Below are 15,447 nucleotides of genomic sequence, written 5' to 3'. Positions count from 1 at the left end.
ATGGGCTTGTGTGAGAATGCTGAAAAGAAGAACAAAAGCGTATATTTTGTATCTAATACTGAAGAGGAGTCAGAAGCAGGATATACCGGAGGTGATGAAAGCATATCAGAAGCCATAGCCATGCTTGGGAGACAGTTCAACAAGTTCGTGAAGAAGATTGATCAAAGAGGTAGACCTAATGTCAAGAACATCTCGTCTGACATCAGGAAAAGATCAACTTCTGAAGAAAAGTTCAACCAAGGCAAGGGAATCCAGTGTCATGGTTGTGAAGGTTATGGACACATTAGAGCCGAATGTCCGACTTACCTCAAGATGCAACAGAATGGGCTAGCTATCACATGGTCTGAGGGAGATTCTGGAAGTGAATTTGAAGGAGAATCTGCTAAACATGTCACTGCACTAACGAGTGTTTGTGCCACTGATGATGATTCAAGTGCAGATGAACTGACCTTTGATGAACTGGCTGCAGCTTATAAGAAGTTATGTGTCACCAGTGCAGAAGTGCGTGTACAAGGAGAAAAGCAGAAGAAGCTCATCAAGGAGCTGGAAGATGAGAGACAGAAGCATCTGACAGTCATAGAGGGTCTAAATGGTGAGATAACCCTGCTGACCTCCAAGATGGATCAAATGACTAAATTCATCAGAATGTTGAATAAAGGAACTGACACCTTGGAAGAGATCCTAAAGGTGGGACAGAAGTCTGGAACCATATCTGGTTTAGGCTTTATGAAAAAATCCTCAGCTGAACTCAAACGCCCAAAGGCTAAAGTTCAGAAATTCAAGCGGAGGTCACATCCAATGTCTCAACATCAGGGAACCAGGATGAATAATCATCAGAAGAGGAAATTCCAGAAATGGAGATGTCACCACTGTGGTAGGCTTGGCCATATAAAAGCCTTCTGCTACAGGCTTCATGGTTATCCTAACCAAGCCCCTCATGTCAGGCCTAAGCATAAGACATATAGGCACTATGTCCCCATCAAGAAGCGACAATGGTATGCTAGGTTAGCTCACACAGCTCTAAGGGCATCTACCAGAGAAGACTGGTACTTTGACAGTGGCTGTTCAAGACATATGACTGGTATGGAGAATATATTGGCGGATATACAACCTCACACTACCAGTTATGTGACCTTTGGTGATGGTGCTAAAGGAAAAATAAAAGGTGTGGGTAAGCTGGACTGCTCTGGAGTCCCAGAACTGAATAATGTACTGTTAGTAAAAGGACTGACTGCCAACCTCATCAGCATAAGCCAGTTGTGTGATCAAGGATACTATGTTCAGTTCACTAAGGAGCTATGTGTTGTGACAAACGGAGATAATCAAGAAGTTATGAGAGGATCCAGATCCAAAGATAACTGCTATCTGTGGGAACCTAAGCTATCAAACTTCTCCACAATGTGCTCCTCTGCCAAGGAAGAACAGGAGGTGAAGCTGTGGCATAGACGCCTTGGTCATCTACACTTAAGGGGAATGAAAAAGATCATATCCAAGGAAGCAGTTAGAGGAATCCCAAAGCTGCTTATTGATGAAGGAAGAGTCTGTGGAGAGTGCCAGGTGGGAAAGCAAACCAAGATGTCACATCCGAAGCTGGGACATCCTACAACTTCCAGAGTTCTGGAACTGTTGCACATGGACTTAATGGGACCTATGTAGGTTGAAAGTCTGGGTGGAAAGAGATATGCATATGTGGTGGTTGATGACCATTCCAGATTCACATGGATAAGCTTCATCAGAGAGAAGTCAGATACATTTGATGTCTTCAAAGACCTGTGCATCAGACTTCAAAGGGAAAAGGACAGTTGTGTTGTCCGAATTAGGAGTGATCATGGTACGGAGTTCAAAAATTCCAAGTTTGATGAGTTTTGCTCGTCTGAAGGAATAAGTCATGAGTTCTCCTCTCCTATAACTCCTCAGCAGAATGGGATAGTTGAAAGAAAAAATAGAACTATTCAAGAATCTGCCAGAGCTATGATTCATGCAAAGAAGCTCCCTATGCACTTTTGGGTTGAAGCTATGAATACCGCCTGCTATGTTCACAATAGAGTCACCTTGAGAAAAGGAACCTCCTCCACTCTGTATGAAATATGGAAAGGCAGAAAACCCACTGTGAAGTACTTCCATATCTTTGGAAGTAAATGCTACATTCTCTCAGATCGTGAACAGAGAAGGAAAATGGATCCCAAAAGTGATGAGGGTATATTCCTAGGATACTCAACTAACAGCAGAGCTTACAGAGTATTCAACTACAGGACCAATGTCCTGATGGAATCCATAAATGTTATTGTGGATGATAAAGAGGAAGGAATCGATGTCATAGAGGATGTTGGAACATTCCTTGAGACTACTACAGACATACCAGTCAAGTCTGAAGAAGTACAGGAGACTCCTCCTGAATGTGAGGTAGATGCACCCACCAAAATGCCATCTATCAGAATTCAGAAAGACCACCCTAAGGATCTTATCATAGGGGATCCCAATAGTGGTGTGACTACCAGGTCAAGAGGAATTAGCTCAAATTCCTGTTTTGTATCCAAGGTTGAACCAAAGAATGTGAAAGAAGCCCTGACTGACGAATATTGGATCAATGCCATGCAAGTGGAACTTGAGCAGTTTAAAAGGAATGAAGTATGGGAGCTAGTTCCACGTCCTGAAGGGACCAACGTCATTGGTACCAAGTGGATCTAAAAAAAAAGTCTGATGAGAAAGGAGTAATTACTAGGAATAAAGCACGACTAGTAGCTCAAGGATATACTCAAGTTGAAGGGGTTGATTTTGATGAGACGTTTCCACCCGTTGCTAGGCTTGAGTCCATCAGATTGCTGTTAGGTGTAGCATGCATTCTGAAGTTTAAACTGTTCCAGATGGATGTGAAGAGTGCATTCTTGAACGGCTACTTAAATGAAGAAGTCTATGTTGAACAACCTAAAGGGTTCTGTGATCCTAACCAACCTAAGCATGTGTACAAGTTGAGGAAAGCCTTGTATGGGTTGAAGCAAGCACCTAGAGCGTGGTATGAAAGGTTGACTGAATTTCTGACCTCAAATGGATACAAAAAAGGTGGGATAGATAAGACCTTGTTTGTGAAGGATGAAGACGGCAAAATCATGATTGCTCAAATCTATGTGGATGATATAGTTTTTGGTGGAATGTCAGAGCAAATGGTAAAACATTTTATTCACCAAATGCAATCCGAGTTTGAAATGAGTCTGGTTGGGGAACTGACTTATTTTCTTGGAATGCAAGTCAACCAAATGGAGGACTCTATGTTTCTCTCCCAAAGCAAGTATGCCAAAAACATAGTTAAGAAGTTTGGTATGGATAATGCTAGGCACAAGAGAACTCCTGCTCCCACTCATCTAAAGTTAACCAAAGATGATGGAGGGCCCAGTGTTGATCAATGTTTGTATAGAAGCATGATAGGCAGTCTTCTATACCTAACTGCAAGTAGACCTGACATTTCCTATGCAGTTGGAGTGTGTGCTAGATACCAAGCAGAGCCCAAAGTGAGCCACTTGAATCAAGTCAAGAGGATCCTCAAGTACATCAATGGGACTTGTGATTATGGGATGCTGTACTCACATGGTTATGAGCCTGTCCTATCTGGATACTGTGATGCTGACTGGGCTGGAAGTGCTGATGACAGAAAAAGCACATCAGGAGGATGTTTCTTCTTGGGAGACAATCTCATATCATGGTTCAGCAAGAAGCAGAATTGTGTATCTCTGTCCACTGCAGAGGCTGAATACATAGCTGCTGGAAGCAGTTGTTCCCAACTGGTTTGGATGAAACAGATGCTCACTGAGTACAATCTCTCTCAAAATGTCATGACATTGTTCTGTGATAATCTCAGTGCCATCAATATCTCAAAGAATCCCATCCAACACAGCAGGACCAAACATATTGACATTAGACATCACTTCATCAAAGATCTGGTGGAAACAAAGTGATTACCCTGGAATATGTAGCCACTGAACTCCAACTGGCTGACATATTTACAAAGGCTCTGGATGCCACTCAGTTTGAAAACTTAAGGGGCAAACTGGGAATATATCTCTCTGAGAACTTATAGCAACCAATGATGTTTGGGATGTATTATTTAATATTTCTGCCTATTAAACAATTGGAAGTGTGCTCTGATTGGTCAAAAGATCATAGCTATGCCACCTGCAACAAGTGTGGCAACAAGAGGTTAAGGAGATATCCTAACTTGAGGAAGCCTATGCACCTGCAGGAGTTCAAGGACATTGTTCATGCAGGAGTGGTTCTGGATGTCAAACACAAAGTCATGGCATCTGATATGGTGGTACCTACTGTAAAGCAAAAGTGTGTGACTACTTGATCAAAGCTGTGAAGCAAGATCAAGTGGGTGTTAACTTGGTTGAAACTGTGAGGTAAAACCAAGTCTGTAATTCTGTCAGGTAAGTGTAATATTGGTCTGCAATTTAAAGTGTTGCTATGGCAACATTTTTGACAAAAAGGGGGAGTAACAGGAGATACCCCAGGATAACAGATTATTTTGCAAATATTCAAGACAGAGGTTGTGGTGCAATTAGAAGTTTTTATTTAACTTTTGTATGTGTGCTTCCATATGTGTAAGTGTGCTGCCACTCTGAGTGTATTAGCTAGGTCAATTTCCTGCTAGATGTGTGATTTCCGCTGCTATGGACTCTGTTGTGAGATCAAAGTGTTTTAGCCAAAAATTTGCCAAAGGGGGAGTTTGTAGGTGTTTAATTGGCTGCATTGTATGGTAAAACACTAGCTGGATTCCAATGTCTTGACTGATGTCATGACATGATGTGGAGGTGTTTGTGTGACTGCATTATAGGTTAGAATACCTAGTTGTACTCTGATGTCTTGACTGATGTCATGACACACTTGAGTAGTTTACTGCAGGATTAGCTAATACAGGATGTATTGAATGTCAAATTGGATGTTGTGACATTCATCCCTGTCAGCAGATACTGAGGAATAGAACAGGTGGTGTTCTGTTAGAACTCAGTATTTATTTTCAGTCTGGTTATCAAGGAAATACCAGACCTGGCATAAGGCCTACTGTCTGAATGTCAAACTGGATGTTATGACATTCATCATTGACAGCATATACTGAACAATAGACAGAGTGGTGTTCTGCTACACTTCAGTATATTTCTCAGTCTGTTCTTCAAGAGGATAACAGAACTGACTTAAGGCTAAATGTGTAAATGTCAAATTGGATGCTTTGACATTTATTAATATAAGCTGTTACTGTAGAATGGACAGATTGGTCCTGTACAGTTCAGCAAATTTGTATAGTCTATTTTCAGGAAAAACAGACTTAGCATATGGTACTTGATGTCAAGCTGAATGTTGTGACATTCATTCCTGACAGCATATGCTAAATTGTAGGTTATTCAGTTTTTCTGTTTCAGCATTTTTCTCAGGCTATTCTTCAGGGATTCAACAGCTGAGAGAAAATCCAGGAAACCAACAACCAAGCTACATTTAATGAACCTAACAAATAGCCTATTTGTTAGTAACCTAGATGTGGAATTTAGGGGAACTCGCGTGACCTTAAATTCAGGAGAATACAAGTACAAGGCCCAAGTGCTGCAATATAAAAGGAAGTCATTCCTTCATTCAGAATTGGGGATTTTGAGGCGTGAAGATTTAGTGTGTCCATCATACTTCACTGTTGTATTTTTGTGAGTCTTGTATTAGACATATCTTGTAAGCCAAGCTATTATCACGTAGATGATTGCATTGGTATAGGGTGTTCATTGAGTTGTAAGTGTTGTGTCACTCTAAGCTTTTAAGCGTGGGTGCTGTGTATCTTGATTAAAGCTGTTAAGCACAATCAAGAGTTGTTTGAAGTGTGACTTCAAAATTGTCTTTAATATTGATTAAAGGTAGTAATCACTGAGGTGATTGAGGGGGAGTGAGTAGGAACTCTGATCTTAGTGTAAGATTGAAATTGCATTGGGTAGGGATTAAGTGAAGAGTTGTAAACGGGAGAGTTTAGCTTTGAATTAATGCTACTAATAGTGGATTTCCTCCCTGGCTTGGTAGCCCCCAGATGTAGGTCATGTTGGACTGAACTGGGTAAACAATTACTTGTGTTATTTACTGCACTTACTTTTAAGTTCTGCATAATTCTTGTCTGTGCAGAATTGGATGTCATAACAACCCGTGTGACATCGAAAGTCTGATAACTAGAATTTCAAGTATCCATATACCACCAGTCTTCCAAATACACATCATCAGATTCAAAAGCCATTAATAGCACAAATTCATCATCAGAATCTCTTCTAGCTATATTTGCTTCTTCTAACTTCCTTTCCTTGTTTGACCAACAGTCCTTAACAAAATGGCCAAACCTATTACTACAGTAGCATTGAACCATTCTCTTGTCAATATTTTCCCTTCCTTTTTGATGTTTATTTTCATCATAATTGGAGGCTTTTGAATCCTGAGACCTACCATGTGTTTCCTTGGCCTATGACAAAGACTACTTCTGGTCCTTCTTGACAAAATAAGCTTTTAGAGTCTGCTCTACCTCTCTCTTAGAGGTTCTTTTAGTCAGACGCAACTCTTGCGCCTCTAGACTGGTTTGTAACTCTTCTATTCTCATGGTGCTCAAATTCTTAGAATGTTCAATTGCTACAACGATGTAATCAAACTTAGGAGTAAGAGATCTAAGTAACTTCTCAATGATGCTTTCTTCAGAGAGAGTTTCTCCATACAATTTTATCTCATTTGTGATCAGAATCGCTCTGGATATGTAGTCGGGTACCTTCTCATTGTTCTTCATGCTGATATTCTCATACTACTTACATAGAGATTGAAGCTCCACCTTCTTCCCTGATGAATCACCTCCGTAGCACCGTACCTGTGTGTTCCACGCAGCCTTCGTCGTCGTTGAATCATCGATTTTCTCAAACACATTCACAGCCACACATTGATGGATATAGAACAACGCCTTATGATCCTTCTTCCTTAGATCATGTTGAGCATTTCTCTATGCATCCATTGCATTTTCCGGAAGTGCAACCTGAACGTAATCGTCATTGACGTGATCAAGAACATCTTGAGCACCAAACAACACACACGTCTGAATCATCCAACGCGCCCACTTCTTACATTCGAACAGTAGAAGCTTCGTACTCAGATTATAGTTTCTGTTGATCTTCAACCTTGCGCAATACACTCAGGTCTCACCAAACACTAGTGTTTCCCAATCCCGTAGAATCAAGAAATGTGATTTTGTTATGGTTCAAATCAAAAGTTCAACACGAACTCAAGAAATAAAATCAATCACACAACGTCTCATTGTTCATCGTGTTTCCCTTTGTTTCCCTATGGATCTGAACTGGAGCTCTAGATACTAATTGTTGGTGCACAAGGTGAAAATGAACAAAAATTGAAGAAGAGAGAGAAGAGATAATAACAAACTTCAATTACTCTGCTAAAACGGTTACAACAAAATGGTTGCACACACTACACACAATGTTCAATGGATACAACTGTTGACTGCTACAGAACTATATATATATATATATATATATATATATATATATATATATATATATATATATATATATATATATATATATATATATATATATATATATATATATATATATATATAATATCACGTAGGCAACAATGCTAACCTACACTAACTAGGTTAAGTTTAACAAAACTAATACTACACTGTTGAATATGAATTACTTCTAACTGTTAATACATTCCATACTTACCAAGAAAAAAGACAATGATATTCAAATCTAAACTTTTGGTTTTTGAAAATTGTTTCTCATACTTTGTATTTAGTGAAAGATTAGAAATAGTCAATTAAAAGAAATTAACATAAGAGTTTGGAGAATATCTCATTACCCTCTTCATTAATGTTTATTCATAGAATCGACATAAGAATTATGTTGGTTCTTCTTCATATTTTGATGACTCCTAATTAGATTCATCCCATATGGTCATAAGACTCTTCATCTTTTTTGTTTTTTATATTTGTGGAACTTTTATTTTAGATGAGTGAATGTTCGTCCAATTAAATTCATGACATGATATTTATCATTTTTGCAAACATTTTGTGTTTAAGAAAAATTTCATTTGAGGTTTGGGAAGGATTTAAACGAAAGTAACTTCATACAAATTTTTGTGTGTGTGTAATGCATGCAATTTAGCTTAGAGAAGTTTAGTTATCTTTGTGGAAATTTCCCTATTTTTCTTAACCATTTGACTTCATTAGCTAATTTCATTGATGTCCAGTCTTTACACACATCATTTTTCTTGTGTTAAATGTGCTGCGAGAAATAGGTATTGGGTGTTAAAATTAAATCTCATGTTTCTTTAAGACCTATCTTGAAAAAACCCGTTATCTAATACGGTTAGTCTATATAGACCGCGTGTAATACTTTAGCCTCTCATAACTATAAATTTTAAAAATTATATTAATATTTATATTATTTCACATCAAAATAACATATTAACTTTTCTTATCTACTAAATTTTATCTCTATTAAGTTTATTTTTATTTTTAAATATTATATTAATATAATAAAATTAATATTTAATTATTTTGTATTTTCCTTCACAATTTTCTCATTTCTATTTCTTTCTATTTTGTTAAATATTTGAGTATTATTTTATATGATTTAAACATGTATTGTATTTAAAAACATATCATAGTATATATGAAAAATAATATAGTAGTTAAAAATGTACTATATTTAAAATATTGACTTTTATTGTATTTATAATAAATATTATGGAGTTTTTATTTTGATTTTTTTATAAAGAAAATAGTCTCTTTAAGATCGGGTAGCCAGAAGCCCGTATAGGGACGAGCTCAGATAGTAATTTTTGAGTCCATATTACAACATAGCTTTTTTTGTCCATCCCTAACAAGTCTGAGGCCTGTCAGGACCGGCCTATTTAGAGTCGGATGGTCTGTTTTGACAAGTAAACCCAATAGGATGGGGATCCACATGGTACGACTCATGGAAAAGTTTGATTGAATTACATAGTTACCAAGAAAAGACTCTCTAAGAAAAATCCCATTTTCATCTCCTATATAGGTCATCTCCCCTTTTATGTAGGCTCGCACGTTGGACATACCCTAAAGAAAAATATTTATATTTTTGTTTTGCTTTAAAATGCAAGGGATAAGTCTCACATGTGTGAAAATTTTGAATAACGAGTTTATCCCCTTGTGTTCGCTCACATATGTTAATGATTGGTCTGCAAATGTATCATATGCAAGACGAGCTCGCTAAATCCCCATGTATTATAGAAGATGAATTATTTGCATCGCTCCTTACAACCAACAAGAATATTCTCATTACAACTGAATAGTCTTAATGCTTATTAGGTTCATTATCTACATCTCATATATTAAAGAAACTAGTGACCCATCATGCTCCGTAGTGGGTCTGAGTCAATATATCCATAATCAGTATTATAAGCAAATAACCTGGCTTGAATGTTAAAGCTATAAATGCATATCTATAAGGTTAGGTCAAGGGATCACTTATTCACATATCATAAACTTAAAGGCTTTTTGCTTGATCTATCATAGACATGGTCACCTCTATTGTACTCACCGAAAGTTAATTGGCACACACTACGGGGTCCGGCAAAACTGACTTGGACCACACACATTTTCGAAATGACTATGTTAACCCTATTTTCATATAATGATGGTGTCCATAAGGGTTACATCCTGTAATAGAAATCAAGATACCCTAGAGGAAATGCAAACTGTCGTAGAAAAGTTGTGCCACTAGAACCAAACCATGCAAAATAGTGTTCAAGACATCCATCAATAATAAATAGATAATGATAAGTAGGAAGGTAAAAAGGTTTTGAATCTCTGACCTTTTTCTGTCGATATTTGGAATGACCCAATTATGGACAATTTCAAGTCACCTCATTAATGATGTTTGACTGAAAGAGTAGTCCTCAGGAGTACATTACCTCCACCAATACACATATGGCGATAATAGGCAAGAAACGTTCTCTAAAGTGAGCACTCTTTTCTGGAACACTGAAGGAGGCTGCTTTGAGTAGTACATGAGCCTCCCTAGGCTCTTTGTAACTAGCTTTTCAAAACTTTTCTAAAATGTTGATCCATCAGTTTTTGGAAAGCAAAAGACCACAAGGTATCCATTATAAGTATATTTAATGTGTGTCGCAAACTTTCTCAATCCTTACGAGAATACTTGGCGTGATTCAAAGAAGCCACCATCAAGGTGATATATCCTATAATGTTATATTTGTGAGTGTACTAAACCAGGGCGCCATCGCCTCTCCCAAGAGCGGTACCACCTAGGCGATGTTCTCAGGACTCGCCCTTGGGACTAACAGCATGTGTAATGCCGTTAGTCAAAGGGGAGGGAGTCTACCACTACTCCCAAAAGGTTAGGTGGTCAATAACTTCTCTTGACTAGAAGGGAGATGTTGTTGCCCCTTAGGGTTACTCAAACCCTAGGTCTAGAAGGCCTCTATAATACTCCTCCCCCATGGCGAAAGGGATAGATCTTATGTAATACCCTGTATTTCCTTAAATACCTAAATTCCTATTAATTGAGACCAACTGAGTTCCTATATGCTCTAAAAGTTGTCGATTGGGATAAATAGAGTAAGTAGTGAGTTCAGGTTGACTTAATTAATATTAATTGGGACTGACCTTTTATTAATTGGGACATTTTAGTAACACTAATAATGGGTCAATAGCTCTGGTAGAACAAATATTACAAGTATGGTGCTGCTTGAGATATTTGTTACTACCTGTAACCACTTACTAACCACATATATTAATCATGGCCACTTATTTATGACCTTTGACCCACTCACCACCACATGTTTGTATCTCATACTACCTACCATAAGCCACTTCATTTCCCAATGCATCAGAAAGGATAAGTAGAGAGAAAGGGAAAGATAGAAGAAGAGAAAAACAAGGCTAGTGAAGAAGAAGAAGAAGAAGGAAAGCTTGGAAAGATCAAGAGTTTGGAACCAACACAATCATCTTCATCCTCATCTCATCTTCCACAACTTCTCCTCTTCAATTTCTTGAGGTGGGTTCTAGTTAGAAACCCTAGATTTCTAGAAGATTAGGATTGTAGAATAATAGATAAATCATGAACAATCCATGCTATGTGATAAATATTTCTCTTGATGTTGTTGTTTTTATGAACATGTGCTTGATATGTTCTTTGTGATTGTTGTGATAACATGATTTTTTATGGTTATGGTAAAATGATTGGTTGTGATTATGGCCTTGGAATCCTTGATTTATATGTGTATAAGAACATGTAGAATGATGGGTTTTGTTGGAAGAAGAAGGGGTATTTTGTTAGAAATGGTATAATAGAGGAAAATGGTGTCTGTGAAGTGGAATGTGAAAATGTGAGTGGACCAATCGATTGGTCTCTGTCATCAATCAATTGACAGCCCTTTGTTTTGCAGAAAAAAATGAGATTTTTACAGGACCAGTCGATTGACACTGCATTACAATCGATTGCACAAACTTGTTGTATATGAACAGTGGAAAATTTTAACAGGACTAATCGATTGACACTCGGGATCAATCGATTGACACTCAACGAACTTTGAAAAACATAAATGTGGGAGAAACCAATCGATTGGGCTTCCCTAACCAATCGATTGACTTAAGTTAAAAACTTCAAAATCCATTTCTTAAGTGTTTTTAAATGCATTCTTCCAACCATTAATAAATTGTGATGCTATGCTTATATTGAATACATGTTAATGGTGAGAATTACATGATGAATTATAGTAAGTTAACCTATGATTGGTATTAGGTCATGAGTGAGGTTTATGACTTAGATAACATTGAATGACGATATTCATTTGTACGACGCTTATGTGGAGGTCATGTACGAATTGTTGCCTTGATTGAGAATGAGACGCAATGTATGAAACATGCCATGCTATTAATTGTGTATTATGGTGAATGAAGTCACCTGTGATTGATGGATTTTGTTATGGTTCATGGAACCGATGAATTGTGAAACCGATCATGTATTCATAATGTGTATTTTCTGTGATGGTGCACATATCTATTTGGTATGCTTAAATGAGTAAGCATTGGGATGTGAGACCGATGATTCGAGCCTCAATTGGGTTTGAGCCCCAACCATGGAGGACATGGGGGAAAAGTGGACACCTAGGTGGGTTAGAGTCCCATACGGTGAAAGATACCCTAGGTGGGTTAGAGTCCCATACGGGTGACGGTCACTTGAACTGGGGATTAAGCCTCATAGAGTACCCGATATCCACCGCGAAAGTCGAATCATACGAGCATGCATGAACTGGGTCTGGCTTAGACGTAAGTCCGTTCGGGAATTGATGCATCGTGATCTGAATAATGATTGTGGTTGAGTTATGAGAACTCAGATGCATGTTTCCATACATTACGAGTTAGTTTCCCCATCGCTCAAGTCTTCGTTCCCTTGTTGACTTGAGTTGGATATGAGTTGAATATTGATTAGAAAAACCCTATAAAGCCGAGTGGACCCATAAGATAGGGAACCCACTGAGATTATTATCTCACCCCATGTTGTTAATTATTTTTTAGGTGGTTCTGAGCAGGTGAAAGGTAAGGACAAGATAGAGTGATGTCTTGCTTACCTGAGGACTGAATGGCTTTTCTTTCTGTTGTGTAGATATTTTTGGGATCATTGTCTAATGATCTAGATCAGTAGTTTTATTTTGGGCACTTTTGTGTACATTTTGTGCCATGTTGTATTTATTTTGGGCATGTATTTGTATATGTACACTGTACTACTAGGCGCTTATGTATTTCAGTACCAGTTTTACACTATGTATAATATGTATTCTAGACATATATTATATATGGGTGTTACATCTTAAGCCATACAAATAACACTTTATATATGCTTACAAATAAGCATACCATTAAATGATAGAGCATCTCACCTCACGTGAGTAGGATCTCTAAACCACCATAAAACACAACCACTATTGTGGGCAAGCCCTAACTACCAGACAACGTAGTATACCTACTAAGGCCTCTGAGTCCCTCTATCCTTGTAGGAGGAACATGCACTACCTCACCCATTTTTAAGAAGCTACAATCAGGATCGTCCCACCAAACCAATAAATGTTTATGGGGGTGTTCCAAAATGGACTAAAGGCGAAACACTTTAACAAGTCCCTTGTCCAAAAACCAGCGCTTTTGTTGGCAGAAGTGGTCACTAGAGTAGACTGCTACATAAAGGGTAGGGAGAGAAACACAAAAAAGGAAGGAACACGATGTCAATGAGTATGTTCCAAATGCTGAGAGTTCACACAACCAGAGGAAGAGCAATTATACCTTGCCCATAAAGAAAAAGACATCATTTAAGAGGGTATGCAAGGTGAAAAAATACTTCATGCGCCTGAATAACCGTCATGAGCAAATATGGCTCAAGGTTCTCCGCCTACACAACATCCCTACAATGCCCGCTCCAAAGGAATATGTGATGGGTCCTGAACAGGGAAGATGGTGCAAGTTCTATAGAGTTAATGGACACCACAATGAAGATTACTACTAGCTCAAAAAAGAAATTGAGAGACTAATACAAGGGGACACCTCAAGAAATATGTGAATGGTGACTCCTACCATGTGCTAGATAAATCTAACTCACGAGGTCAAGATGATGTTGGAATCCCCATGCTCAACAAAGCAAAAGAGGTGTCTTAGGAATAAGGTAGTAAAGTTTTACACTACACACTAAACACCATAGCAGGAGGATTCGCTGGGGGCAGGGAAACTAGTTTTGCATGTAGAAGGTATGCTCGCTAGATCCTGAGTGTAGAAGATCTCCCAAAAGTCGATACTGAAGGCGAACACCAACCACCATAAACCACGATCGCCTTGTTTGAGAAAGATGTAGTTGGCCTCCACCCTCACAATGATGACCCCATGGTCATTCCATCGACTGTGAAGAATGGGAGATTAAAAGAGTTATCGTAGACCAGGGGAGTTCCGCAGACATTATATTGGGATCCATTTGAAAGATTTTGTCTTGACCCAGAGGATCTGAAGCCTTTCAAAGGATCATTGGTTAGATTATCTGGATAACAGGTACATGTAAAGGGATACATCACCTTGATGATCACTTTTGGAAAGCCGGATCATGCCAAAGAGATAAAGGTTAGGTATTTGAATATTTATTCCCCTTCTTCCTACAATATGATTACAGTGCGACCCGATTTTAACCGACTAGGCGCCGCCTTATCCAAGTTGTATTTATGCATGACGTACCTGCTCCCCAATGGGCAAGTGGGATTTATAAAAGGATATCATGAGGCAACTAGGAAATGTTACTCATAAAGCCTTAGGTTTAAGAGGGTTCGCACTCCAGGCCGGAAGGCCAAGAGGATTGGCTTAGGAATAAAGTCGTTAGGAGAAACCTGCATGGGTGGGGAGGCTTACTCTCCAATCGCTAAGGAGATTGAATATTGAAGGTTCATAGGGAAGACCCTTTGGAGACTTCAACATAGTTGTCATTCATTTATTTTCTTTATTACGATTTGGATAATTTGTTGTCATGTTTTATAGGCGAGTACTGCATCTCAACCGATTGTAACAAAACATTATTTCATGGAATTAATTGATAATGACAACTAATATCCTCTAACAAGTCAAGCATAAGTGATTAAGTAGATCAAGGTGAAAAACTAAGTATTAAGGTTTGATGGACTTAATTATTCGATGATGGTAACCAAATAGAATACAAGCCCAAACCTTATATCAAGTGAAATGAATCAAGTGCCTACAAAGTAAAGCATATGACAAAGTCTTGAAATCCAAGAAAGCCCTACCATGCTTAGTCTGAGTGAATATGTTGTAAAACATAAGGGTGCTCTCGTAAAAGTGCATGGCTAAATCACACACACACACACACACAAACATATTTTCAAAATTATTTTTCTCAAGAAAATATCTTCAAAAATGTCTTGAAGTTATTCCAAATGAGTTGGATGATGTCAGAATAGCTATATGCAAAGTTTTATCTTTGCCAATCGATTATCACATTAATTTAATCAATTAGCTCAGTTCAAAATCAATTGCTAAGCAATTATGATACCATCTTAAAAGTTTTGTCTTTGACAATCGATTAGCACATTAACTTAAAGGCTCAACCCATGTTAAAATCCTTCATAGGTTCTTAGTTATCCCGCGGTAAAACCAAGGTTAGGTTAAAGCTTATCCCAATATTAAAAGATTTGATAAGGTTTGAGATTAGCCTAATGTTAAAATATCGTGGGTTATTGGTTAACACGTGTAAAACTAATGTTTAAGGTTCATGAGCTCAACCCATGATAAAAGCTTACAAAGTTTGTTTAGAAGCTTGAAGACTAACCACTCTAATACTCTTGTGGTAAGAAAACTAACCACTTCGATCTACATCATAGAAA

Source organism: Lathyrus oleraceus, chromosome 5 (genome assembly GCF_024323335.1).
Source record: "Lathyrus oleraceus cultivar Zhongwan6 chromosome 5, CAAS_Psat_ZW6_1.0, whole genome shotgun sequence".
In the NCBI taxonomy this organism is placed as follows: Eukaryota; Viridiplantae; Streptophyta; class Magnoliopsida; order Fabales; family Fabaceae; genus Lathyrus; species Lathyrus oleraceus.
The sequence above is the reverse complement of the archived record's forward strand: the minus strand, read 5'-3'. Positions refer to the sequence as shown.